This window comes from Anomaloglossus baeobatrachus, chromosome 5 (assembly GCF_048569485.1).
Source record: "Anomaloglossus baeobatrachus isolate aAnoBae1 chromosome 5, aAnoBae1.hap1, whole genome shotgun sequence".
NCBI classification, from domain to species: domain Eukaryota; kingdom Metazoa; phylum Chordata; class Amphibia; order Anura; family Aromobatidae; genus Anomaloglossus; species Anomaloglossus baeobatrachus.
The window spans coordinates 580,727,019-580,753,382 of record NC_134357.1 but is presented as its reverse complement, the minus strand read 5'-3'; the positions used below and the strand labels follow the sequence as shown (position 1 = coordinate 580,753,382).

Below are 26,364 nucleotides of genomic sequence, written 5' to 3'. Positions count from 1 at the left end.
ATAACCCCAGGCTTGCTAATCTGTCCTCCTATTGCAGACCTTCCATTCCTTTAATGGTCGCTCTTCTCTGCACCCGCTCTAGTTCAGTTATGTCTTCCTCATTCACTGGAGCCCGAAATTGTGCAGAATATTGTAAGTGTGGCCGCACTAGTGACTTGTATAGAGGCAAAACTGTTCTTGTCCGGAGCATCTGTGCCTCGTTCACTGCATTTTATTATATTATCTGCCTTGGCAGCAGCTTCCTGGCACTGGTTGGTTTTCCCGTCCACCCACACAGCCACATCTTTTTCAGTGTCATTATTATGGAGTAATTTTGCAAATATTTAAAAAACAATTGCAGTTTAAAAATCAGCCCAAAAAATCTGTAAAACTAAAAACCTGCAAACAATGGCAAACATACAAAAAGCACCCAAAAACAAGCAAACAGATGAATATTATAAAATAGTCACGTGCCATACATATCAAGTAAAAGCCGCTTCTTAATATTATTGGATCAAGAATCTTCATTTCGGTTCCTGCAGCCCAAAACCATGAATTGTCTTCTCCTTCATGCCATACATGTTAGTGTTATTTCTGCAGCCAGTGATCGGATATAAAGTCTCCAGTAATTATATTACTATACAGGATTCTTTATGATGTTACATCGTCATCTTCTCCCCATTCAGGTCCCTACAATATCGGATCCTCTCAGTGGAGATCTTCTATATAAGAGAATTCTCCTAATTGCCCCATCAAGGATGGATATGGACAGGGACAAGATGGCGGAGAGGATATTACACCTCACCCTAGAGATCCTCTTCCGGCTTACTGGAGAGGTGAGAGATTCTGATGACGTCACATTACATCATTCTTATCTATGGGGATAACAGATGGACAGAACTGGAGAGGTGAGGACTCTGGAAATGTCTGGAGTGAGATTTATTACTGTGTCTCTCCATAACCAGGATTACACAGTAGTGAAGAAGACCTCTAGTGAGCGCTGTCAGGCCCCTGTGTCTGAGGGATGGGGAAGACCCCTGAGCCCAATCACAGGGCCTCCACCTCACCCCCCGATACATGAGGACATCAATGACCAGAAGATCCTAGAACTCACCTACAAGATGATTGAGCTGCTGACTGGAGAGGTGACACTGCTGGGAATGCTGGGACATTATACAGTAACGCTATGAAGGGATCGGGGGTGACGGTATCATTGTATGTGTCAGGTTCCTATAAGGTGTCAGGACGTCACCGTCTATTTCTCCATGGAGGAGTGGGAGTATTTAGAAGGACACAAAGATCTGTACAAGGACGTCATGATGGAGGATTCCCAGCCCCTCACATCACCAGGTAATAGAAAGGACTAAATACACACGGCCTATAATTATCTGTATGTAAGGAATGAATTCAGTCCCTGTATGTGTCTCCTCCAGTTCTATCCAGTAAGAGGACAACACCAGAGAGATGTCCCTGTCCTCTTCTCCCACAGGACTGTAAACAAGAAGATCCCGATGTTCCTCAGGATGTGTTTCCTCCAGCTCTATCCAGTAAGAGATATCTACTCATGTACTTTCTGCACTAATTTTGTGTTTACATTTTAGGTTTTCTGCTCTGGGTTTTTCAGCTGTATTTTCTTTGCTTCTGCTTCTTCTGCTGTTTGTTTCTAGTCCCTTCTCTATGTTGTTATGAAGGCAACTCAAAGAAATGCAGAGGGTTCATGAATACCCTGTTTCCCTGAAAATAAGCCAGAGCATGTGTGGCGCCCCTGACCTGGTCAGGCACCACAGAGTATTGCACCCATGCGGGAGCAATGCTTCCAGGTAATCTCCAAAGGCCAGGATGAGGCGCACACACAAACATATAGTGATCAGGCCTCCCACATCACCAGAGGGGACCCTTGGGTAGCCAGAAGGGGTTAACTTTCAATTCCCAGCTAGGGGTGTGTTCAGGGGCTAGTTGCTAGGAAGCAGGGCAGAGAGAGAGAAAAGGAGGGGAGTGGAGAGGAAGAAGTTGAAGTGTGTGGAAGGGAGCAGAGGAGCTCTCGTGTCAGACAGGTCCTGAGGAGTGCAGTAGCTGAAAGCGGGGGAGAAAGGAGTACCGTGGGTCGGCCTGAAAACCATCCAGAGAGAAGGGTGGCTGAGTACGGAGATCCCGGTATCCGAGCACACAAGGGGAACTAGATCCCCAGTACAGGCAGCAGATCATCCAGAGCTGCTTAACCTACAGGTGGAGGGGGGTACTTCATGCCCTCACCACGACTACACAGAGCTTGAGCCAAGCAGCAATCACCAGGCCCATAAGGGGACAGGGCCAGACGCCATCCCACCAAGGCCACGCTGCCGGCAGACGAGCCAGAGAGAGAGGGGAGCAGGGTGGTAACAGCTTCCCTGGAGGGGTCCTACCACGCTTCAAGCAAAGGATCCTCCTAAAACAGAAAGAGTGCAAGGAAGGCGAGTGGACAGCTACCCTCAGAACGGCCTCCTGGAATTCCTGGTTCAACCTGGTTATCACAGTGTCGCCCGGGCATCTCACCGTGACCTCCAAACAGTGAGTAAACACGTTGAAAGACTTCTTGGACTGTGTTTGAGTCATTCTGCGACCTGTGGTCCCACACACATACACCGGGGCCTGGGGCTTGCCTCACTCTCAGGGGGCTAATATACTGACTGCACCCACCATCAGCCCCAGGCATCCCTTAATCTGCAGTGGCGGTCCCCGCTGACCGCAATACTGAGAGTGGCGTCACGACAAATAGAAGATTTCCTACCGGTGACAGGATCCAGCTGCGTGGAGTCCCTGAAGGTAATGCACCGACACAGCGTTTGCGGGGCTTCACATCTGGCGTCACGAACAGGATAAGGACTAGACCTGTTCAGACAGGTGACCGTGTGCCTCAGAGGTCCGACCGCAAAAATTGAACCGCCGCCATATTGCCATCTTCAAAAGCGCGCGCTGCAGCCCGCGCGAGGGAGAAGAGCACCGCCCACGAAGAGGTGTGGCCGCCCCAGAATCCCCACAATTCAGAGAGCGTTCTGACCCAGGAAGTGGAAAGGGGGCGCGCAGATTTTTGAAGAAAAATGGACGCTGCAGGAGGTAATGCCCCTGGTCAGGGCGACGCAGCCCAAGCGATGCCAGCCCCCGTCGCGCTGGACGCAGCAGCGCCTGGTGCCGGTGCCGCGGTCGCAGCCGCGCCGGCTGAAATCTCCCCCATAATGCCAGTTTCCTTGCTGTATGTCCCAGGAGCGCAATGGCTGCCCCAATACGCCGGTAAAATAGACACGCTGACCGGGTTTAAGAAGAAGATCAACACCCTGCTAGACATGCACGCGATGACTGGTAAGCAGAGGGCCGCTGTGGTGCTGGGACAATTGACTGAAGCAGCAGAATTGGAAGCTGAGTCCTGGACCAATGATGACCGGAGCTCTGTTGAGACCATCTTTGCCAAACTAGCAGCTGCTTTTGAACACCGCACCGAGGGAGAGCTGAGGACGGACTTCTATAACTGCCGGCAGAAGCCCCAAGATAGCATAAGAGCCTATGCCCTCAGGCTGCAGGCTGCACTACGGGCTCTCAAGCTGGTGGACCCTGTCAGTGATCAGGAAGGAAACCGGATGATGAAGGAACAATTCTTGCGGGGCCTGCGCTCTCCTGAGGATGGGAAGCAGATGAAGCTGTGGTCCCTGGAACACCCTGACGTGGACTTTGCCATTCTGAAAGACAGGGCAGTGAAAGCACTCCAACCTCCTGTGGACACAGACCCCGTCGCACCAGCATGGCCTGCCAGTTCCACGGCTGCAGGAGCGGAATCCTCCTCGCAGACCCTAATAACTGCAAAAGGACTCAACGCGCCAGCAGAGACCATAAGTACGCTATCCTCCCAGGTGCAACAGCTCACTAAGGACGTCGCACAAATCCTGAAAGCAATGCAGTTGCCCTCAGAGACCAAAGTCCCTCATCGGATCCTGCTAGCTGACAACCCAGAGGACGTCCCTTGGATGCGGAGGAGAAGAGGTCCCCCAACCCGAGGCAGGAGCAGTGATCGCTATGACTCATCTGGACAACCCATCTGTCGTCGTTGCCAGGAGGCGGGACACTATGCAAGGGCCTGTCCTTTAAACGAGCCAAACCTGGGGCCGGGGGCCAGTCCTCAGGATTAAGAAGATCAGGCCCAGGTCGCTGCTGTGATCAGTACGTGGGTGGACGTCCTGTCCTGTCCATCGTCCTGGACGGGATCCCTACCCCGGCATTATTGGACACCGGCTCTCAGGTCACCACGATCCCGTATGTCCTTTATCGGAGGTTTTGGTCGGACGACGATCTCCGACCACCGGACCCCTCCCTCACCATCTATGCTGCCAACGGACAGCCTATAGACCAGATCGGGGTCAAAGAGGTAACCATAAAGGTGGGAAGGCAGGAAATGAAGGGACAAGGACTGATTGTTGTGGACACTGATATTAGAGAAAGGAACCCGCAAATGATTTTAGGCACTAATGTCATAGAAAATTGCTTAGGGGAAGTGTTGTTGTTGCTTCACCAGATTGTTGAGGGTGCTGAGGGCAGGTCGCAAAGAGCCTTGCAAAAGGAGATCCGAATCATTCTGAGGAAGCAACAGGTAAAACAGACTGGCGGTGAGATTGGTAGTGTACGGGTGATGGATGCTAACCCCATTGTGATACCCCCACGGAGTGAAATGATGATGTGGTGTAGAGCAGCGGTAGGTCTCAGAGGACAGGATTACCAGGCTGTACTAGAGCCCACTCATTCAGACCACTGGCCCACGATTCTAACAGCCAGGGGGGTAGTTGATGTACACAAGGGACGAGTGCCTGTACGAGTGTTGAACTGTGGGGAGGAGGAAGCCAGACTACCAAGGTACGCTACCATAGCCAAACTGTTTACATGCTCAGATGACGCCATAACACCTGTAGGTCCCCTGACACAAGCTGACTCAAAAGAGGGTGAGACCTCCCAAAAGCAGTTAGAGGATTGGTGCCAGAAACTACACGTGGGGACTGACTCTACACCCGACTACCAGAAACATGGGGTTTACAGGGTCGTGCAGGAATACGAACAGGTCTTTAGTAAGAACCCACTAGACTTTGGTAGGATCAAAGGGGTGCAACATCACATACCCACAGGCAGTCATCCTCCCATTAAGGAAAGACATAGGCCTATTCCACCAGCCCATTACCAGCGCACAAAGGACATGCTGAAGGACATGAAGGAGGCAGGCGTCATAAGGGACAGTTGTAGCCCCTGGGCGGCTCCCCTGGTCCTGGTAAGAAAGAAGGATGGCACGATGAGGATGTGTGTGGATTACAGACGGATAAATCAGATAACACACAAGGATGCCTACCCTTTGCCAAGGATAGAGGAATCCCTCGCTGCCTTGAAAGCCTCTAACTACTTTTCTACCCTAGATCTTACTAGTGGCTACTGGCAAGTATCTGTAGCAGAAGAAGATCGGGAGAAGACGGCCTTCACCACCCCAATGGGCCTCTGTGAGTTCAACAGCATGCCATTTGGACTCTGCAATGCCCCCGGGACCTTCCAGAGGCTTATGGAATGCTGCCTAGGGCACCTCAACTTTGAAACCGTCCTGCTCTACCTGGATGATGTCATCGTGTACTCCAAGACCTACGAAGACCACCTGAAACACCTGGCTGAAGTCTTTGAAGCACTATCCCGATATGGAATGAAGCTGAAACCATCCAAGTGCCATCTACTGAAGCCAAAGGTCCAGTACCTAGGTCACGTGGTCAGTGCAGAAGGAGTAGCACCGGACCCAGAGAAGGTCACAGTCATCCAGGAATGGCCCACACCTACTACCGTCCGGGAGGTATGTCAGTTCCTTGGCTTGGTAGGCTACTACAGAAGGTTCATCAAGGGCTACACGAAAATGGCAGCGCCTTTGCAAGAGCTCCTGGTAGGCCACCCAAAGAAGAAAGGAAAGATCTCCGGCCCGCCATTTCACTGGGGAGAAGCAGAAGAACACTCCTTCAGACAAATGAAAGGGGCCTTGACGGGTGAAGAGATCCTAGCCTACCCTGACTACGGTCTGCCATTCGTACTGTACACCGATGCCAGTAATGTGGGACTGGGAGCAGTACTTTCACAGGTGCAGGGAGGCAAAGAGCGTGTGATTGCTTACGCCAGCAGGAAGCTCAGGCCTACTGAAAGAAACCCAGAGAATTATAGCTCATTCAAGCTAGAGTTCCTGGCCATGGTATGGGCTATCACAGAGCGGTTCAAGCACTACCTGGCAGCCACCAAATTCACTGTCTTCACGTACAACAACCCCCTGACCCACTTGGATACTGCTAAATTGGGTGCCATGGAGCAGCGTTGGGTAGCCCGACTGGCGAATTATGACTTTACTGTCAAGTATCGAGCTGGCCGCAAGAACGGCAACGCAGATGCTCTGTCCAGGATGCCTCACCTAGCAGACGAGGGTGAAGATGAAGATGATCTGGAAGAGATTGAGCTGCCAGCGTTCCATCGCCATGGAGCAAAACAGTGTCGGCAGTCGCGTGCCAACCGCCAAGAGGTGACCCTGAACCCACTACCTCATTACAACTGGAAGGAGACCCAGGAAAATGATCCAGCGGTAGGCTTGGTAAAGAAACTGATCAGCCAGCCTGGCGCCAGCCTTGACAAAGGAGCCCCACCTGAGGCACAGTACCTATGGAAGGAGAGGGGTCGATTATTCATCTATCAAGACAAACTTTACAGGAGCATCATTGACCCGAGGACGCATGAGAAGGTGTGGCAAGTGATTGTACCACAGAAGGATACGAGGATGGTGCTAGAAGCCTATCACAATGGTGCAGGCCACTTTGGTTGGAAGAAACTGGAGGCCCTACTTAAAGTAAGATTCTACTGGGTGGGTATGAGATCCGCCCTAGAGAAGTGGTGTCGAAACTGCGGGCCCTGCAATCTTAGAAGAAAAGACCAGCACAGCCAGAGAGCACCACTCCAGCCAATCCAAACTAAACGGCCTCTGGAGATCGTGGCCCTGGACCATGTAAAGTTGGCACCCAGCAGACAAGGCTACAACTACGCTCTCACTATGGTTGACCACTACTCCAGATTCCTGGTGGTAGTACCAGTCATGGACTTGACAGGTCAAACTGCAGCCAAAGCTTTCCAAACACACTTCTGTCGACCACATGGCTATCCAGATCAAGTGCTCACTGACCAAGGACCAGCCTTTGAAGCTGAAGTGTTTAAGGAGTTTTGTAACCTATACGGCTGCCAGAAGATCCGTACTACGCCTTACCATCCCCAGACCAATGGCATGTGTGAGAAGATGAACCACATCATTCTCGACCTTCTGAAGACGCTCCCACTAGAAGAACAAAGTCAGTGGCCGGAAAAGCTGCCCGATCTAGTGGACATGTATAACAACATCCCTGTGAGTTCCACGAACTGCACACCGGCATACCTGATGAGGGCCAGACCAGGGAGATTGCCAGTAGATCTGGAAATGGGAGTTGAGACCCCTGAAGACCATCTACAAGGTGCTGATTGGGATTCCAACCGCCAAGCCCAATACAAGAAAGTACAAGAGTGTGTGGAGCGAAGCCTGACTCAGCAGCGTGAGAAACAAGAAAAGGCCTACAATCGAAAAGCACCTGCTGTTCCTTTGATGCCAGGAGATATAGTTCTCAAGAGAAAGAGAAGACATCATAAACTTGACAATCACTGGGAAGAAGAACCCTATACTGTGTTACCATCGACGCTTAGCAATGAAAAGACATGCCGTATCAGCAAGGATGGAGGAAAAACAACAGCTGTCGTTTCTAGAGATCGCCTAAAGAAATGTCCTGAACAACTAAGAATCCCTGAAGAAAGTCCCAACCCTTTGCCAGTTCAAGAACCAAAAGAAAAAATGATCCATACTGTACTTGGAGATTTTCCAGCAAGTTGGCCTCAATACAATGGAGCAGTAGTTATTCCGGTTATTACATTCCCTCAATCGGGAGAAGTAAGAGACCCAGAAGAACCTGTTCAGAACCTGGAAGAGCCAAATGTAGCTGAAGCAGAAGACCATGCACTGGCATCAATACCTAGCACACCAATTATTCACATTGAGACACATACATCGGGTGGGAGGACACAACCTCAGACAGATGACAGTATGGTACTGCGTAGATCAACCCGCAGCAACTTTGGTCAGCTCCCATTACGCTATAGAGAAAGTACAGTTTAGTTCAAAGTAACGGTATGAAATGTAATGTTTAACCTGTTATAGTTAAGTAACGTTTAAGCGAAATGTGCCCACAAGGACTATTGTGAGACCTCCTTAAAATGTTAGACCACTGGTTATGAACTGGCTTTAACCACAAGCTTTGCATTGTAAAAAGTTGCCTCCTTGGTATCAACCACAGAGTCTGCCTGTTGAGGGGCATGGCTCTGCACCAACAAGGGGGCACGCCTGTTTATGGGGCCTGCCCCCCAACACTCGGAAGCGGGTACGCCTGTTTATGGGGCCTACCTTACACCACTCTCCTCAGGAGAGGAAGATTGGAGGAAAGGTCTGGGGAATGTGATGGCCCAGCCCTGGTCACCAAAAGGACCGGCGACCTACCTCCTGGAGGTTTTTGGGTGGGGTTCGGACATGTGGGTGGTTGGTGGTGGAATGGTACCTGGCATGTTTAAATGTAAATAATTGCCCCTGTGTGGGAAAAGTTTGTATTTACCTTTTCTTTTCTCTTGTCTTTGCAGCCCGAGGACGTGCTGATGATAACTAAGGGGGAATGTGGCGCCCCTGACCTGGTCAGGCACCACAGAGTATTGCACCCATGCGGGAGCAATGCTTCCAGGTAATCTCCAAAGGCCAGGATGAGGCGCACACACAAACATATAGTGATCAGGCCTCCCACATCACCAGAGGGGACCCTTGGGTAGCCAGAAGGGGTTAACTTTCAATTCCCAGCTAGGGGTGTGTTCAGGGGCTAGTTGCTAGGAAGCAGGGCAGAGAGAGAGAAAAGGAGGGGAGTGGAGAGGAAGAAGTTGAAGTGTGTGGAAGGGAGCAGAGGAGCTCTCGTGTCAGACAGGTCCTGAGGAGTGCAGTAGCTGAAAGCGGGGGAGAAAGGAGTACCGTGGGTCGGCCTGAAAACCATCCAGAGAGAAGGGTGGCTGAGTACGGAGATCCCGGTATCCGAGCACACAAGGGGAACTAGATCCCCAGTACAGGCAGCAGATCATCCAGAGCTGCTTAACCTACAGGTGGAGGGGGGTACTTCATGCCCTCACCACGACTACACAGAGCTTGAGCCAAGCAGCAATCACCAGGCCCATAAGGGGACAGGGCCAGACGCCATCCCACCAAGGCCACGCTGCCGGCAGACGAGCCAGAGAGAGAGGGGAGCAGGGTGGTAACAGCTTCCCTGGAGGGGTCCTACCACGCTTCAAGCAAAGGATCCTCCTAAAACAGAAAGAGTGCAAGGAAGGCGAGTGGACAGCTACCCTCAGAACGGCCTCCTGGAATTCCTGGTTCAACCTGGTTATCACAGTGTCGCCCGGGCATCTCACCGTGACCTCCAAACAGTGAGTAAACACGTTGAAAGACTTCTTGGACTGTGTTTGAGTCATTCTGCGACCTGTGGTCCCACACACATACACCGGGGCCTGGGGCTTGCCTCACTCTCAGGGGGCTAATATACTGACTGCACCCACCATCAGCCCCAGGCATCCCTTAATCTGCAGTGGCGGTCCCCGCTGACCGCAATACTGAGAGTGGCGTCACGACAATAAAAGAAGAAGGTTCCCTACCTGTGACCAGATCCAGCTGCGTGGAGTCCCTGAAGGTAATGCACCGACACAGCGTTTGCGGGGCTCCACACATGATTTTATGGGATTAAAAATAAGCCTTAGTTACAGTCAGGGCCATCATTGGGAGGTGTCAAACTGCACAATTTATCAAGAACCCCAGTCTCTTAGGGTCCCCGTTAGTTGTATTCTGAGGTTGATTGTTTAAGGACCTTTGATGACTTCAAAGTCATGTGACATGATGTAACCAAAGGTCTCTTATTTGGAGGAGTCTAAACTGAACAGGACACAGGCTGGCATGAAGGACTGGCATCAGGGGAACGGGAGAGCAAACTAGGCAGTTTCATAGGGCCCCCATTCTTTTAGGGGCCTCAGTGTTTATATGCCGATTATAGGACTGCTTAAGGACCTTTTTGACATCATGGCATGTGACCAAAGGTCTCTTGTTTGCAGGAGTCTAAAGCTGAAAAGAAGACGGGTTGGTGTGTGTGTGTGTGTGTGTGTGTGTGTTAACCAGCTTTGACAAAATAGGCAGAGCTTGGCCAGAACAAGGGGATGATGCCACCGCGTCTTTACATCTTAATACACTGCGGTGTTCCCTATGCCAGAAATCTCACTACAGTCCCTGACGTCATTTTTCAGTGTACAGTAACAATCTTGATGAATTGGGGCCCTAATGTTTATCTTCATAGACCGCAAGACCCTGCTACAGTTATAAAGCCTAAGGATAGGTCATCAATGTTACACACCTGGACAACCCATTTAAATATCCAGCATCGGTCTCTAACAGAGGCGGCTCTTAGCCCTTTAAACTTGCATGTCCATTTTTGACAGCATCGTCAAAATGGAACTCACACATACCAACTCCTGTCTGCGCCCTGTGATGCGATTGCGGGACGCTGAAGAGTTACTAAGTTCCCCATCACTGCTGTATTGTTACTCTTCTCAAGCTGAAAATAGAAAATTAATTACAACTAGAGATAAGCGAGTACTGTAATATTCGTAATCGCTATAATCGTAACGAGTACTTTGTAATATTTGTGTATTCGTTCTGAATAGGGAGTACAGTGCAAGTCAATGGGAAATGCGAATAATTTTCTGCTGGGCCTGAGGCCTGCGACACACATCCGTGCCGCCGGCACGTGTTTGTCATTTTTTACACGTACCGGCGGCACGGAGACACGTACACCAATGCTACCCTATTGTAGCAGGCACACACACATAAAACCACACGGAACGTGTGTCCGTGTGCGTTTGTACGTGTGTGCGTTTTTCAAAGCGCTGACATGTCAGTGTTTTCTCCCACAGCACGGGTGTCACACGGCCCGCATCCGTACCACACGGGTGTAGTGTGGATGCGGTCCCGTGTGACACGCGCCGGAGAAAACACACGTGTCAGTGAAAAAAAATAAACATTTACTCACCTTCTCCAGCCCTCCTGTCTCTGCTGCTGCTGCCTCTTGCTGCTGACCACCGCTCATTAATCTCATAGAATATTCACTTCACTGCCTGGCAGCAGCAGCAGCGGGGAGACGGCAGGGCTGGAGACCGAGGATCAGCACCACGGACAGCAGCGCGGACTGCAGGAAGAACCAGGTGAGTATGTTAATTACCGGTTCTACGTGTGCTATCGCGGATAGCACACGTAGAACACACGTGTCCCGCACGTACCAGAGACACGTACTTACTTGCACGCAACACGCAGGGGAAATACGTGTCTCTCGGCACATGCGTGATTTTCACGTGAATGTGGCAGAGGCCTAACAGAGAGGTCTGGGGGCCTGAGGAAAAGTATGAAATGGTGGGAAAGTGATGTAACTGAATGGGGAGAGCCTGGAGGATATGCCTGAATGCATTTCTGACTCACATATGGTTTCTGGGAACAAGGATGTCACATTATTACGCCACTTTTACAGATGCACAAGAACACTTACCACACCTAACCTAAATTGCCTTTTACAGGCCAGAAAGGTTGATAAACAGTTTTACCTGCATAATCAATTGTATATAAGGCTAAATAAACCAGAGAAAACAAAAGTCCCCTTTAACTTTTGTTCACATGTAGTGTTTTTGACTTTTTTTTCTTTTATAATTGGGAGGGGCCTGACTTATGCATTTTGTAGGTCCCTGTGCCATACATAATTTCTAGTTCGCTATTCCCCAGTACTTTACAAGGCCACCTAGAACGCGTTTATTGGTATCTTGATCATTCACTTGAGAGGTCTCAAGTGGTCCTGTAACATACAGTGCAGACCAAAAGTTTGGACACACCTTCTCATTCAAAGAGTTTTCTTTATTTCATGACTGAAAATTGTAGATTCACATTGAAGGCATCAAAACTATGAATTAACACATGTGGAATGAAATACTTAATAAAAAAACTGTGAAACAACTGAAAATATGTCTTATATTCTAGGTTCTTCAAAGTAGCCACCTTTTGCTTTGATTACTGCTTTGCACACTCTTGGCATTCTCTTGATGAGCTTCAAGAGGTAGTCACCGGAAATGGTTTTCCAACAGTCTTGAAGGAGTTCCCAGAGATGCTTAGCACTTGTTGGCCCTTTTGCCTTCATCTCGATTGGGTTCAGGTCTGGTGACTGTGGAGGCCAGGTCATCTGGTGTAGCACCCCATCACTCTCCTTCTTAGTCAAATAGCCTTTAAGCAGCCTGGAGGTGTGTTTGGGGTCATTGTCCTATCCAATCTACAATTTTCAGAGTCATGAAAATAAAGAAAACTCTTTGAATGAGAAAGTGTGTCCGAACTTTTGGTCTGTACTGTACGTCTTGGAGGGACTCCTGTACATTTGGGCGGTCCCTCCCTCATTGAGACTCAGATGATGGAATACATATTCCATAGCAGTTTACAATGTGCCCATTGTAGCGTTGGACTTCATTTCATTCTGCGGCCCTCAATTCAAGTTTTCAGAGGGCCTGCAAGTGTCAGGAAAGCTGAGTTTGGTGAGGGCCCTGAGGTGGCCCAGTAACATACGTTTGGGAGGGACTGTGCTCACTTATACATTTAGGCAGTCCCTCCCCCATTGAGACTCATATGATGGAATACATATTCCATAGAAGTTTACAATGTGCCTATTGTGGCACTGGGCTTTACCATCCTCCTCAAATTTACCGGTCTGGAATGTGAACGTGTGTAAGCCAGAATAGCGAGAGCAGATATTGTCTTGGATGGCAGACAACAAGGTTTCTTTGCATTTTTCAAGCAGCAACAAATCTTCCATGACCACACAGTCTACTGTGGATACACAGAAGGGTGGCCCATCCAATCTTCAACCTGGTTCTCCTTCCTCCCCCCATCATCAGTCACATGAGACATATTACCCCTAGCTTGGCCACTCTGAGGATCTGTTTTGTACATATCCTTTGGTTGGCTCTGGCTTCTCACTGTGCAGCATTGAAGAGTGACGGGAGAAGGTGGCGTGCGTTGATGCGCAAGTATTTGAGGACCTACAGCCAGAAGAAAGCCACTTTGAGGAACTTGATTTACTGTCTCCAGAGGTGGAGGCTGCTGATGATGAGACACAGTTTCCATCAGGTCCGCCTACAATCTCAACTGTGAAGGAAAATGAGATGGAAGATGAGGTGGTCGATGATGAGTCCACTGATCCAACCAGGACCGTTGACATGCATAGCCAGCACAGCAACACAAAGAAAGATGGATATGTCCACCAACACAGGCACCAAGCGGTAGTGGTTTGCCCAGAGTGAGAACTTGGTCAACTGTTCCGAACTGCACCCCCACTGTGGACCAAGTCAGGGCAAGGAGGCCTTCAGCCGCTGTCTGTTAGTTTTTTTTCTGAAAGTCCTTCAGAGAAAAACATTGTAATCTGTAGCATCTGCCATCCAAGTTGAGCAGAGGCCAGGGCAAAGGCAACCTGAGCACAACCAGTGTACAGACCCACATGGCAGCCAAGCACCCCAGTAATAATAATAATAATATTTTTTCTATAGCGCCAACATATTCTGCAGCGCAATTCAGAGGCACATATCTAAGCAGGTAACAGTTATGAAAAATACAATAATTATAGCAAAAAAAACAAAAAAAGACAACCCTGCTGATGAGAGCTTACATCTACAATGAAGTGGTGGAAGAGACAAGGTACAGGTGCTCATTTCCAATGACAAGCCAGCCATCTCAAAGAAATGGATGATAGATAAAGGTTGCCTGAACCAGTCAGCCAATCTTTGAGATACTTTTGGGTGGAGTTTGATAGAGAGTTATGTTGTGAGAAGTCGTGGATGGACTATTAGGAGTGTGATAGGCCACCCTAAAAAAATGTGTTTTTAGAAAACGTCTGAAGCTGAGTAAGTTGTGGTTCGTCCTGGTTTCTTGGGTCGGAGCATTCCAGAGGATTAGTGCAATTCGGGAGAAGTCTTGGATCTGGGAGTGTGAGGTTTGGATTAGTGTGGATGTTAGTCAAAAATTGTTTGCGGAGCATAGAGAACGGGTAGGGTGATAGACAGAGATGAGAGTGGAGATGTAGGGGGGGTGCCGCACTGTGGAGAGCTTTATGGGTGAGAACAAGCAGTTTGAATTGGATCCTGTGATATATGGACAGCCAGTGCAATGACTGGCACAGAACAGAAGCATCTGAGTAACGGTTAGCCAGGTAGGTGACCCTGGCTGCGGCATGAAGGATGGACTGTAGAGGAGAGAGTCTAGTTGGGGGAAGACCGATTAATAGAGAATTGCAGTAGTCAAGGCAGGAGTGGATCAGGGCCACAGTATGGGTTTTTGTAGTTTCCATGGTAAGAAAGGAGCGGATTTTAGAGATGTTCTTGAGTTGCAAGCGACAGGAGCGGCCAAGAGATTGTCTGTAGGAGGTGAAGGAGAGATCGGTGTTGAGCATAAACCCCCAGACAGTGAGTCTGCTGCCTAGGAGTTATCATGGTACCACACACAGAGAGGGGAGGTTAGAAGATGGAGGGAATAGAAGTAGTTCAGTTTTGGAAAGTGAAGTTTCAAATAATAAGCAGAAATGACATTGGAAACTGCAGACAGACAGTAGGTGGGCAGAACACCAGGGTACTAAATTTGTGTTTGCGGGTCAAACCACTGCCATGTCACCTGTGCTACGTCCTTCACAATCTGCTGTCCAGGAAGCAGGCACTCATACATCCTGTCCACAATCTGTGATTGCACAGACACAGTAAACATTAACCACATCCACTTCCTTGTCCCAGCAAAGTGTCCAGTTGTCCGTGCCTGAGAGCTTTGAAAAGAAGCGTAAATACCCAGCCACGCACCCACAGGTACAAAACCTAAACTCACACATTGCCAAATATCTAGCCATGGAGTTGTTGCCTTTTAGGTTTGTGGGAACGCAGTGTTTCCATGATCTCTAGACTGTGGCTGCCCCAAGATACAGTGTTCCCAGCCCCCACTATTTTGCCCGGTGTGCCGTCTTTTCGTTACACAAGTACGTGTTTTAAATAATCTCAACCGTGCTCTGACCAACGCCGTAACCGGGAAGGTCCACCTAACAACAAACACGTAGACAAGTTGTTCTGGACACGGATGATAAATATCTGTCATGGCACACTGAGTGAACCTGGTGGAGGCTGGGATAGAGTCACAAACTGTAACATCACACATTCTACACATGCCAAGAATAGCGAGCCCAACTTCTACCAGTGTTTCCGCCTCATCATATGCCACTTCCTATCTCCCCTCCTCCTGCTCCTCATGTACTGTACTATTCTGCGAATAGTAACGAATACACTCGCTCATCACTAATTACAACAATCAGTAAACGCTGTAAAGAGAAAAATTGATGAAAATGCCAGATGTGCTTTTTATGCGCACTACTCCTCCCTGATCAGTCGCGCAGCAGCAGGAACTGGGGAATGGATCGGATACAGGTGAATTGTCACATAGGAACTAATAATTATTTATTACATGTGGCTTTAACTATTTTATTTTTGTCTTTGAAAAAACAACCTCTTTGAAATTGTCTATGTTGTGGATCAATGTAACAAGGAGATTTTGCAGGTTTGGCGAACTGTTATGGCGGCGTCAGGATCTGTTGAAACTACACTTTGCCTGCTAACTTCTCTGATGTCTGTGTTGCAGCGCAGGGAGACTCAGGCGTCTAACTACAGCCTTAAGTAGGCTAGCAAGAGTTATTCTCTGCTGGGCTGCTTGTTAATGTCTTTGATCACATGCTGTAGAGGAGAAAGTATCATTCACTCCCCTCCTGTATATGCTGGCTGGACTATTTCATTAATGCCATTTATAGTTTACCTATACTGGTCTGGTGAGGTGTTGTGATCCAGACTTACGAATAGTTGTTGTGCATTATTACTATGAGCTGTTGTGTTGTTAACCCTTGTTGTCTTTTTGTTGTTGCCTTCTTGCTCCTGCTTTTCTCCTTAGTCTCTCACTGTTTTTTTCTGTGAGTTTGCAGTGTGTCTGAATTTTGTTTTTTCCATCTGTCTTAATCTGTTTCCATTATACTCCTGCCCCTTCCTTCACTAGGGAATAACAGATTAGATCTGGTCAGGAGAATAATAAGGCACAAGACTAGAGTTGAGCGTGGTTCGTGGTTCTCCAGTTCGCGGTTCGAATGATTTTGGGGGGTGTTCTAGATCGAACTAGAACTCGAGCTTTTTGCTAAAAGCTCGATAGCTCGAGTTTCGTTCGAGAAAGGTTCTAGCAGCAAAAAGCCAAGCTAATTCCTAGCTGGCTTTTCGCTGTAATAGTGTAAGTCACTCTGTGACTCACACTATTATGAAATTTCAGCGTATAGAGTGCGGGGACAGCGCGTTCAGATCACTGCTGCTGGGATAATGGCAATCGCCATTTTTTTTTCTTTTTTTTCTGTTCTTCCTTCCCTAAGCGCGCGTGTAGAGGGGTGGGCCAGCATGTCAGCCAATCCCAGACACACACACAGCTAAGTGGACTTTTTGCCAGAGAAGCAACGGCATGTGTCATAGGATGTCCATGTCACATGTCCTTGCATTATAAATACGGGCATCTGCCCGTCAGGACGCCGTTATCTGCCTTCTGCTTCTGGGTGACAGTCACCGCAGACGCATCGCCTGTCGCCGATCCTGCTGTGTACGCTCTACACACAGCGCTATACAGAATAGGGATAGAAGTTTCCTTCAGCCCTTTTAAGGGCTAATTACAGCTGGCTCAGAGCCATAGGTTACATATTTACATAGTTACATAGTTACTAAGGTTGAAAAAAGACCTAGGTCCATCTAGTTCAACCTTCCTCCACCAGTTCTACATTTGGTCACTAAGTCATTTATAACCAACAATGTTGTGTGTACTGAGGAAATCATCCAGCCCTTTTTTGAAAGCTGTTATAGTATCTGCCATTACTACCTCTTGTGGTAGGGCATTCCACAGTCTGACTGCTCTAACTGTAAAGAACCCTTTCCTATTTAGCTGTCGGAATCGCTTTTCTTCCACTCGCAGTGAGTGCCCCCTGGTCCTTAGTATTGTCTTCGGAAGAAATAAGTCATGTGCCAGTCCTTTATATTGACCACACATATATTTATACATATAAATGAGATCTCCTCTGAGACGTCTTTTTTCTAAGCTAAACATATCTAACGTTTTCAACCTGTCATCATATGGGAGGCCTTCCATTCCTTGTAGTAGTCTAGTTGCCTGCCTTTGAACTGACTCTAACTTCTGAATGTCCTTTTTAAAATATGGAGTCCAGAACTGGATCCCATATTCCAGATGTGGCCTTACAAGTGATTTATAGAGGGGTAATAATACGTTGGGATCGCGGGATCTAATCTCTCTTTTTATACACCCTAGAATCTTGTTTGCTTTTGCAGCTGCTGCTTGACATTGAGTGCTGCTGCTCAGCTTATTTGTAATGAGAATACCCAAGTCCTTCTCCTGTTTTGTAGTCCCGAGTTTACTTCCATTTTATGTATATGCAGTTATAGGATTACTCCGTCCTAGGTGCATTACTTTACATTTATCAACATTAAATCTCATTTGCCAAGTATCTGCCCATTCTGACATCTTATTCAGATCTTTTTGTAATATTGTACTATCAAGGTCAGTTTTTAATATCCTACATAGTTTGGTGTCATCAGCAAAGACTGATACTTTACTATCAGTCCCATCCACAAGGTCATTAATAAAGAGATTAAAAAGAATTGGTCCTAGCACAGATCCCTGCGGCACCCCACTGCTGACTATGGCCCATTTAGAGAATGTTCCATTTATGGCTACTCTTTGTTTCCTATCTTTTAGCCAATTCCTTACCCAGTTGCATATAGTTTTCCCCAGTCCTTGCTTCTGGAGCTTTAGTATAAGCCTATTATGTGGTACAGTATCAAATGCCTTTGCAGTGACAGTCAGGTCCGTGGAATCAGTTTTTAACAGCTACAGATAAGAGCGTCTGTGTAGCTAAGCTCATAGACTTCCTTGCTGCATTGCATTTCACCATTAGGAGGGATAGAAAGTGAGGCTTCCTTTCCTCTACACTGACCCACAACCCGGCCACTGTACCCTCCTGCCCTTTTTAGCAAAGCCATTTTAATTGCAGAGTGCTGCCAGTTAGTGCCATCCAAAGAGTGGCTGCTGTCCTCCAATATTGTGGCACCTGTGCCACGCTAGTCCCAGCATCTCTGCTTTCTTCCCTCCTGCACATTTTTGCAAAGCCATTTTAATTGAAAAGAGTGCTGCCAGTTAGTGGCATCCAAAAAGTTGGTGTTGGACTTCATTAGTGTCCCACTGGTGCCAAGCTATTTCCATCACTTCTGCATTGCACCCTCAAACTCATTGTTACTAAGCCATTATAATAGCAAACACTGAGGAAACTTAGTGGCATCCTAAAAGTGGCTGTTGGACTTCATTAGTGTCCCACTGGTGCCAAGCAATTTCCAGCACCTCTGCATTGCACCCTCAAACTCATTTTTACTAAGCTATTAGAATAGCAAACTGTGCTGCCAGTTTAAGGGCCATAGTTGCATTGTCGGGGATAGTTATTGTTGTTTATTCTGCTGTCAATAAAGGTAGACCACCGCTGCAATCTACACCACCTCTCAATTTTTACTACCACATTTTCAGTGCACAATCTTGTCTCAATCAAAATGAGTGGCAAAATGACAGATGCTGGTGGAAAGGTGAACAGGCGTGTTGGAAAAGGAAAAAATGTTTGTGTCCGTGGGGAAGGTGGCAAAGCTCCATTAACATCTGCTGAATATAGGCCATCTACCAGCAAAAGTAAGATGTCTACTACTTTCCGTGGACAATCCGATGTGCTCCCTTTTTTACGGACACGAAGAACTGGAACAAAGGTAGATGTTGCCCAAAAAAAGAAAATGCTTGAATGGATCTCAAGTGGTCCAACAAGTGCCCTCTCCTCCACCTCAACTACCGCATCCAAAAATCACCAGTCCTCTGAGTTGTCATCCCAATCACACTTGCTTTCTCCCAGCTCTCAAGTCTCCATCCGCCCTGCACAGTATTGTGGAACAGAGATGGCTGAGTCTGCAGAGCTGTTCAGTCACACTATAGCCTGGGAATCAGAGGTCTGCTCCCAAGCTACAGTGAGTACAGACCAGGAAATGGTCTGCAGTGATGCCCAGAACCTTTGTGACTCATATTCAGGCCTTGAGGAACAACTTTCTGAGCATAATGTTGATCCTTATTCACAAACTGTAACACCTGTTGTTATAGACAATGAGGAACATACTGATGACGATGAGACGCAGATACCAGATTGGGATGACAACTTAAATATTCGGTCAGGGCAGGAAGAGGCTCGTTCTGAGGGTGAGGGGAGTGCAGACACAACAATTGATTAGGAAGTTCTAGATCCCACCTACTGTCAACCCACAGTCAGGCACTCGAGGAGGTCAACAGAGGCGGTGGAGGAGGATGCAACTGACGACGAAGTTACCTTGCGCCTTCCTGAACAGAGGAGGAGTACTGGTAGCACGTCTACAACTGCATCCTCAGCCACCACTCTGCCTCTGAGCACTAGTCGGGGGGGCTCAGCAGGTCACATGCCCTCTAAGCCTTGCCTAGCCTGGTCCTTTGATGACCTTGCAAAGGATCGCCCAAATCATGTGATCTGTAAAATTTGTCGGGAATCTGTTAGTAGAGGCCAAAACATCAGCAGTTTGACAACTTCTTCCATGAATCGTCACATGAATAAATATCATATGTCCCAGTGGGAAGCTCACTGTGCTGCAATGCGGCCTAGCGGAGCGGCCCATCCACCGCCTGCCCCTTCCAGTGCATCCGGGCGCTCTTCATCTTCTAGGACTGTGGGGACAGCTGTCACACCTGGTTTTCCACGCACAACTTCCACCACTGTAACCGCAACAGGTAGTTTGCTTGGTAGGTTGTCAGTTGGTTTGGAAGGGGAAACAAGTGCGTGTGTACAGCTCTCTCAGACATCGATAGCACCAACGTTGGATGAAGGCAACATCATGTCTACGCCTGCACTTTCCTCACAAACCTGCATTTTTCCAGGGACACCCTACTCAACACCGTCTACACACAGCAGCCAGATCTCTGTCCCTCAGATGTGGACAAATAAAAGGCCATTTCCTCCGACCCATGACAAAGCTAAAAGGTTGACTTTATCCCTCTGTAAGCTCTTGGCTACCGAAATGCTGCCTTTCCGCCTGGTGGACACACAGGATTTTAGAGACCTTATGTCTGTCGCTGTGCTCCAGTACCAGATACCCAGTCGCCACTACTTCTCTAAGAAAGGTGTGCCTGCGCTACACCAGCATATCGCATACAACATCACCGCTTCCTTGAGAAACTGTGTGTGTGAACGGGTGCATTTCACCACCAATACTTGGACCAGTAAGCATGGACAGGGACGTTACATGTCGCTGACTGGGCACTGGGTAACTATGGTGATAGATGGTGAAGGGTCTGCTGCACAAGTCTTGCCGTCCCCACGACTTGTGTGTCAATCCTCTGTCTGTCCAAGTTCCTCCACTGCTTCTGCCTCCTCAACCTTGTCTGGGTCCTCCACCTCCGCCCCAAACCTGCCTGGTCAGGCCACCAGCGTTGTAACTGCGCAGAAGGAATCACGCACCCCTCATTACTATGCTGGCAGCAGAGCGTAACGGCATCAGGCGGTCTTTATCTTGAAATGTCTTGGAAATAAGAGTCACACAGCGGCTGAGTTGTGGGCAGCTCTGGAGACTGAGTTTGGTAAATGGTTGTCTCCACTCAACCTGTAGCCTGGTAAGGCCTTGTGCGACAATGCTGCAAACCTGGGTGCGGCCCTTCGCCTGGGCAAGGTGACACACGTGCCTTGTATGGCTCACGTGTTGAACCTTGTTGTCCAGCAATTTTTAACACACTATCTCGGCCTAGATGGCCTTCTGAACAGGGCACGAAAACTGTCTACTCACTTCCGCCATTCAACCGCCGCAGCTGAGCAACTTGCATCGCTCCAGAAGTCTTTTGGCTTGCCGGTTCATCGCCTGAAATGCGATGTGCCGATACACTGGAATTCGACTCTCCACATGTTACAGCGACTGTGGCAGCACTGCCGAGCCCTGGTGCAATACGTTATGACGTATAGCCTGGGCCAACGAGATGCAGAGGTGGGGCAGATCACCCTGATGGAGTGGTCTCAGATCTAGGACCTATGCACCCTTCTGCACAGTTTTGACATGGCGACGAATATGTTTAGCGCTGACAATGCCATTATCAGCATGACAATTCCAGTCATTTACATGCTGGAGCACACGCTAAACACTATTCGGACTCAGGGGGTGGGACAACAGGAAGGGGAGGAATTACAGGAGGATTCATATGCGCAAGAGACAACAACATCACCAAGGCCCAGATGTTCATCATCACCAAGGCGGCAGGCATGGGACCATGGGGGACAGGGATCAACAAGGGCGCATGGTAGCAGGCGAAATGTTGAGGAAGGTGCAGGAGAACATGAAGAAATGGAGGACGAACTGTCCATGGACATGGAAGACTCAGCGGATGAGGGAGACCTTGGTCAAATTTCAGTTGAAAGAGGTTGGGGGGAGATGTCAGAGGAAAAAAGAATGGTTAGCACCTCTATGCCACAAACACAGCGTGGACTTCGTCCGCATGGCTGCGCCAGACATATGAGCGCCTTCTTGCTGCACTACCTCCAACGTGACCCTCGTATTGTCAAAATTAGAAGTGATGATGACTACTGGCTTGCCACACTATTAGATCCCCGGTACAAGTCCAAATTTTGTGACATTCCAGCCATAGAAAGGGACGCACGTATGCAGGAGTATCAGCAAAAGCTGTTACTCGATCTTAACTTGGCTTTTCCACCAAACACCCGTGGTGCACGGAGTGAATCTCCCAGTTGTAACTCGACAAACATGGGACAGTCTCGTCATCTTCAACAGTCTACCCGTACCAGCAGCACCGTATCTGGTGCTAGTAACAGTAATTTTATTGAATCTTTTCATAATTTTTTTAGACCATCCTTTGCAAGGCCACCAGAGACAACAAGTCTGACACATAGTCAACAGCTGGAGAGGATGATACAGGAGTATCACTAAATGAACATCGATGCCATGACTTTGCATTGAAGCCTTGCTCATTTAGGGCTTCAAATCTTGAAAAATGGCCAGAGCTCTCCATTTACGCCTTGGAGATCTTGTCATGTCCAGCTGCCAGCGTTGTCTCTGAACGTGTCTTCAGTGCTGCTGGGTGTGTGCTGACAGATAAGCGCACGCATCTGTCCAGTTACAATGTGGACAGACTAACGTTCATCAAAATGAACAAGTCATGGATCCACAAGGAATTTACTACCCCTGTGTCATCCTGGGGAGAGTAAATGCTTGTGTATTTTGAATGTGCTTGATGCAAATGTACCTGTGAAGTGTACAACTGGGGCACAAGTACTGCCACTGAAGGGGTGTCTGTGTGGCCCAATTTTTGGAAAAAAGGGAGACTCCGCTTGGAGTAACCCTTGCTTGCTGTGTTTCTAAAAATGATCCAAGATGAACAGATCTGGGATCAGTAAAGACTTTGCTACCTATTCCGGTATCATCCTGGGGACAGTTAAGGATGGCGTATTTTTTAATGTGCTTGATGCAAATCTACCTGTGAAGTGTACAACTGGGGCACAAGTACTGCCACTGAAGGGGTGGGTGCCTGTGTGGCCCAATTTTTGGAAAAAATGGAAACTCCGCTTGGATTAACCCTTGCTTGCTGTGTTTTTAAAAAGGAGCCAAGATGAACAAGTCATGGTTCAGCAAAGACTTTGCTACTTAGCCCGGTGTTATCCTGGGGACGGTTAAGGATGGCGTATTTTTGAATGTGCTTGATGCAAATCTACCTGTGAAGTGTACAACAGGGGCACAAGTGCTGCCACTGAAGGGGTGGGTGTCTGTGTGGCCCAATTTTTGGAAAAAAGGGAGACTCCGCTTGGAGTAACCCTTGCTGTGTTTTTAAAAAGGAGCCAAGATGAACAAGTCATGGTTCAGCAAAGACTTTGCTACTTAGCCCGGTGTTATCCTGGGGACGGTTAAGGATGGCGTATTTTTGAATGTGCTTGATGCAAATCTACCTGTGAAGTGTACAACAGGGGCACAAGTGCTGCCACTGAAGGGGTGGATGTCTGTGTGGCCCAATTTTTGGAAAAAAGGGAGACTCCACTTGGAGTAACCCTTGCTTGCTGTGTTTTTAAAAAGGAGCCAAGATGAACAAGTCATGGTTCAGCAAAGACTTTGCTACCTACCCCGGTGTCATCCAGGGGAGAGTAAATGCTTGTGTATTTTTGAATGTGCTTGATGCAAATCTACCTGTGAAGTGTACATCTGGGGCACAAGTGCTGCCACTGAAGGGGTGGGTGTCTGTGTGGCCCAAGTTTTGGAAAAAAGGGAGACTCCGCTTGGAGTCCCCTTGCGGTCGGTGTTTTGCATGATTTTAGAAGGGCATGCCATGCCTATATCTGTGTCTCGTCCTCCTTTTCCTCGTCAAGCTGTTTTGTTTTCGCATGAGAATTTGTTCTTGTCACTTTCCAATGTGTTTGTGTTGTGTTGTGAGTTGTTTGTCACCTTTTGGACACCTTTGAGGGTGTTTTCTAGGTGTTTTTATGTGTTTGTGATTACCTCCCATTGTTTCCTATGGAGTTCGAGTGGTTCGCCGAACCGAACGGGAACCAGACCTCGGTTCGGCGAACCGAACTTGAGCAGAACCACGACCGGTTCGCTCATCTCTACACAAGACTCTGGCATCTCCACTTTCAGGGGTAATTCAGAGGTTAGAGATAGCCTAAGGTCTCCTAGCATGAGCGACAGTATAGGAGCCCCCTGTCTCTTGTTATCCCGCAGTAACATTGTGATAGTCACTCAGATTATTTACTGTTTGACATTTAAGAGAACTGTTGCTACTGGAGGGATATCTTGGAGACAGGAATGGGAGGTCCGAATTAACGAAGATGTAACTCTTAGATCTCGAAATTGGAAAACAGATTCAGAATACATTTATTTCTAATTTAATTTCTGATGTTATGGCTTAAAAAAATTTCAAAATAATATTAAATAATAATAACATTGTGTTTATTTTTAGCAGATGACTGTATCGGGAGTTCAGATGGACCTGTAATATCTTCAGAAGTTAAAACAGATGATCAAAGTATCACACATGCTACATATGAAGAGCATGCTGTTGTGCCAGATATACCTTCAGTCCTTCCTAGGAAAGATCTATCACCTGTTCTTTTCAAACAAATCCAAAATTCCAATCATCAAAAAATTCACACTGGGGGGAAGCCATTTTCATGTTCAGAATGTGGGAAATGTTTTATTCAGAAATCAGATCTTGTTGAGCATCAGAAAAAACACACAGGGGAGAAGCCATTTTCATGTTCAGTGTGTGGGAAATGTTTTAGTCAGAAATTAGTCCTTGTTAGACATCAGAAAATTCACACAGGGGAGAAGCCATTTTCATGTTCAGTATGTGGGAAATGTTTTATTCAGAAATCAGAACTTGTTTGGCATCAAAGATCTCACACAGGGGAGAAGCCATTTTCATGTTCAGAGTGTGGGAAATGTTTTATTCAGAAATCAGTCCTTGTTAAACATCAGAAAATTCACACAGGTGAGAAGCCATTTTCATGTTCAGTATGTGGGAAATGTTTTATTCAGAAATCAGAACTTGTTTGGCATCAAAGATCTCACACAGGGGAGAAGCCATTTTCATGTTCAGAGTGTGGGAAATGTTTTATTCAGAAATCAGTCCTTGTTAAACATCAGAAAATTCACACAGGTGAGAAGCCATTTTCATGTTCAGAATGTGGGAAATGTTTTATTCAGAAATCACATCTTGCTATACATCAGAAATATCACACAGGGGAGAAGCCATTTTCGTGTTCAGTGTGTGGGAAATGTTTTATTCGGAAATCAGAACTTGTTTGGCATCAAAGATCTCACACAGGGGAGAAGCCATTTTTATGTTCAGTGTGTGGGAAATGTTTTATTCGGAAATCAGAACTTGTTTGGCATCAAAGATCTCACACAGGGGAGAAGCTATTTTCATGTTCAGAGTGTGGGAAGTGTTATATTCAGAGATCACATCTTGTTTCGCATCAGAAAAATCACACAGGGGAGAAGCAGTTTTCATGTTCAGTGTGTGGGAAATGTTTTATTCAGAAATCAGTCCTTGTTAGACATCAGAAAATTCACACTGGGGAGAAGCCATTTTCATGTTCAGAATGTGGGAAATGTTTTATTCAGAAATCAAGTTTTGTTGAGCATCAAAGAATTCACACAGGGGAGAAGCCATTTTCATGTTCAGAGTGTGGGAAATGTTTTATTCGGAAATCAGATCTTGTTGTGCATCAGAAAAATCACACAGGGGAGAAGCAGTTTTCATGTTCAGTGTGTGGGAAATGTTTTATTCAGAAATCAGTCCTTGTTAGACATCAGAAAATTCACACCGGGGAGAAGCCATTTTCATGTTCAGAGTGTGGGAAATGTTTTATTCGGAAATCAGATCTTGTTGAGCATCAAAGAATTCACACAGGGGAATAGCCATTTTCATGTTCAGAATGTGGGAAATGTTTTATTCGGAAATCAGATCTTGTTGTGCATCAGAAAAATCACACAGGGGAGAAGCAGTTTTCATGTTCAGTGTGTGGGAAATGTTTTATTCAGAAATCAGTCCTTGTTAGACATCAGAAAATTCACACCGGGGAGAAGCCATTTTCATGTTCAGAGTGTGGGAAATGTTTTATTCGGAAATCAGATCTTGTTGAGCATCAAAGAATTCACACAGGGGAATAGCCATTTTCATGTTCAGAATGTGGGAAATGTTTTATTCAGAAATCACATCTTGTTACACATCAGAAAAATCACACAGGGGAGAAGCTATTTTCGTGTTCTTAATGTCAGAAGTGTTTTATTCGGAAATTAGAACTTGTTGTGCATCAAAGATCTCACACAGGGGTATAATATATACAGCAGATAATCAAGGGGTCCTCAAAAAAAAAAACACTAAGACAAAATACTCCATAAAATATATTTATTGCAAAAATTAGCAATCCCACAAACAGGAAGAAATCAAAAAACAATAGTACACAAGTGTGTCCCAAAGGGAATAAAGGGAAAGGCACAAAGGTAAACGCCCTAAACAGATTG

The 26,364-nt window shown here is 47.3% G+C and overlaps 1 pseudogene; it reads left to right on the top strand.

Annotated features, from left to right (window-relative positions):
* Positions 1–26,364, top strand: part of LOC142313124 (uncharacterized) — a 157,239-nt pseudogene that overhangs the window by 5,231 nt on the left and 125,644 nt on the right.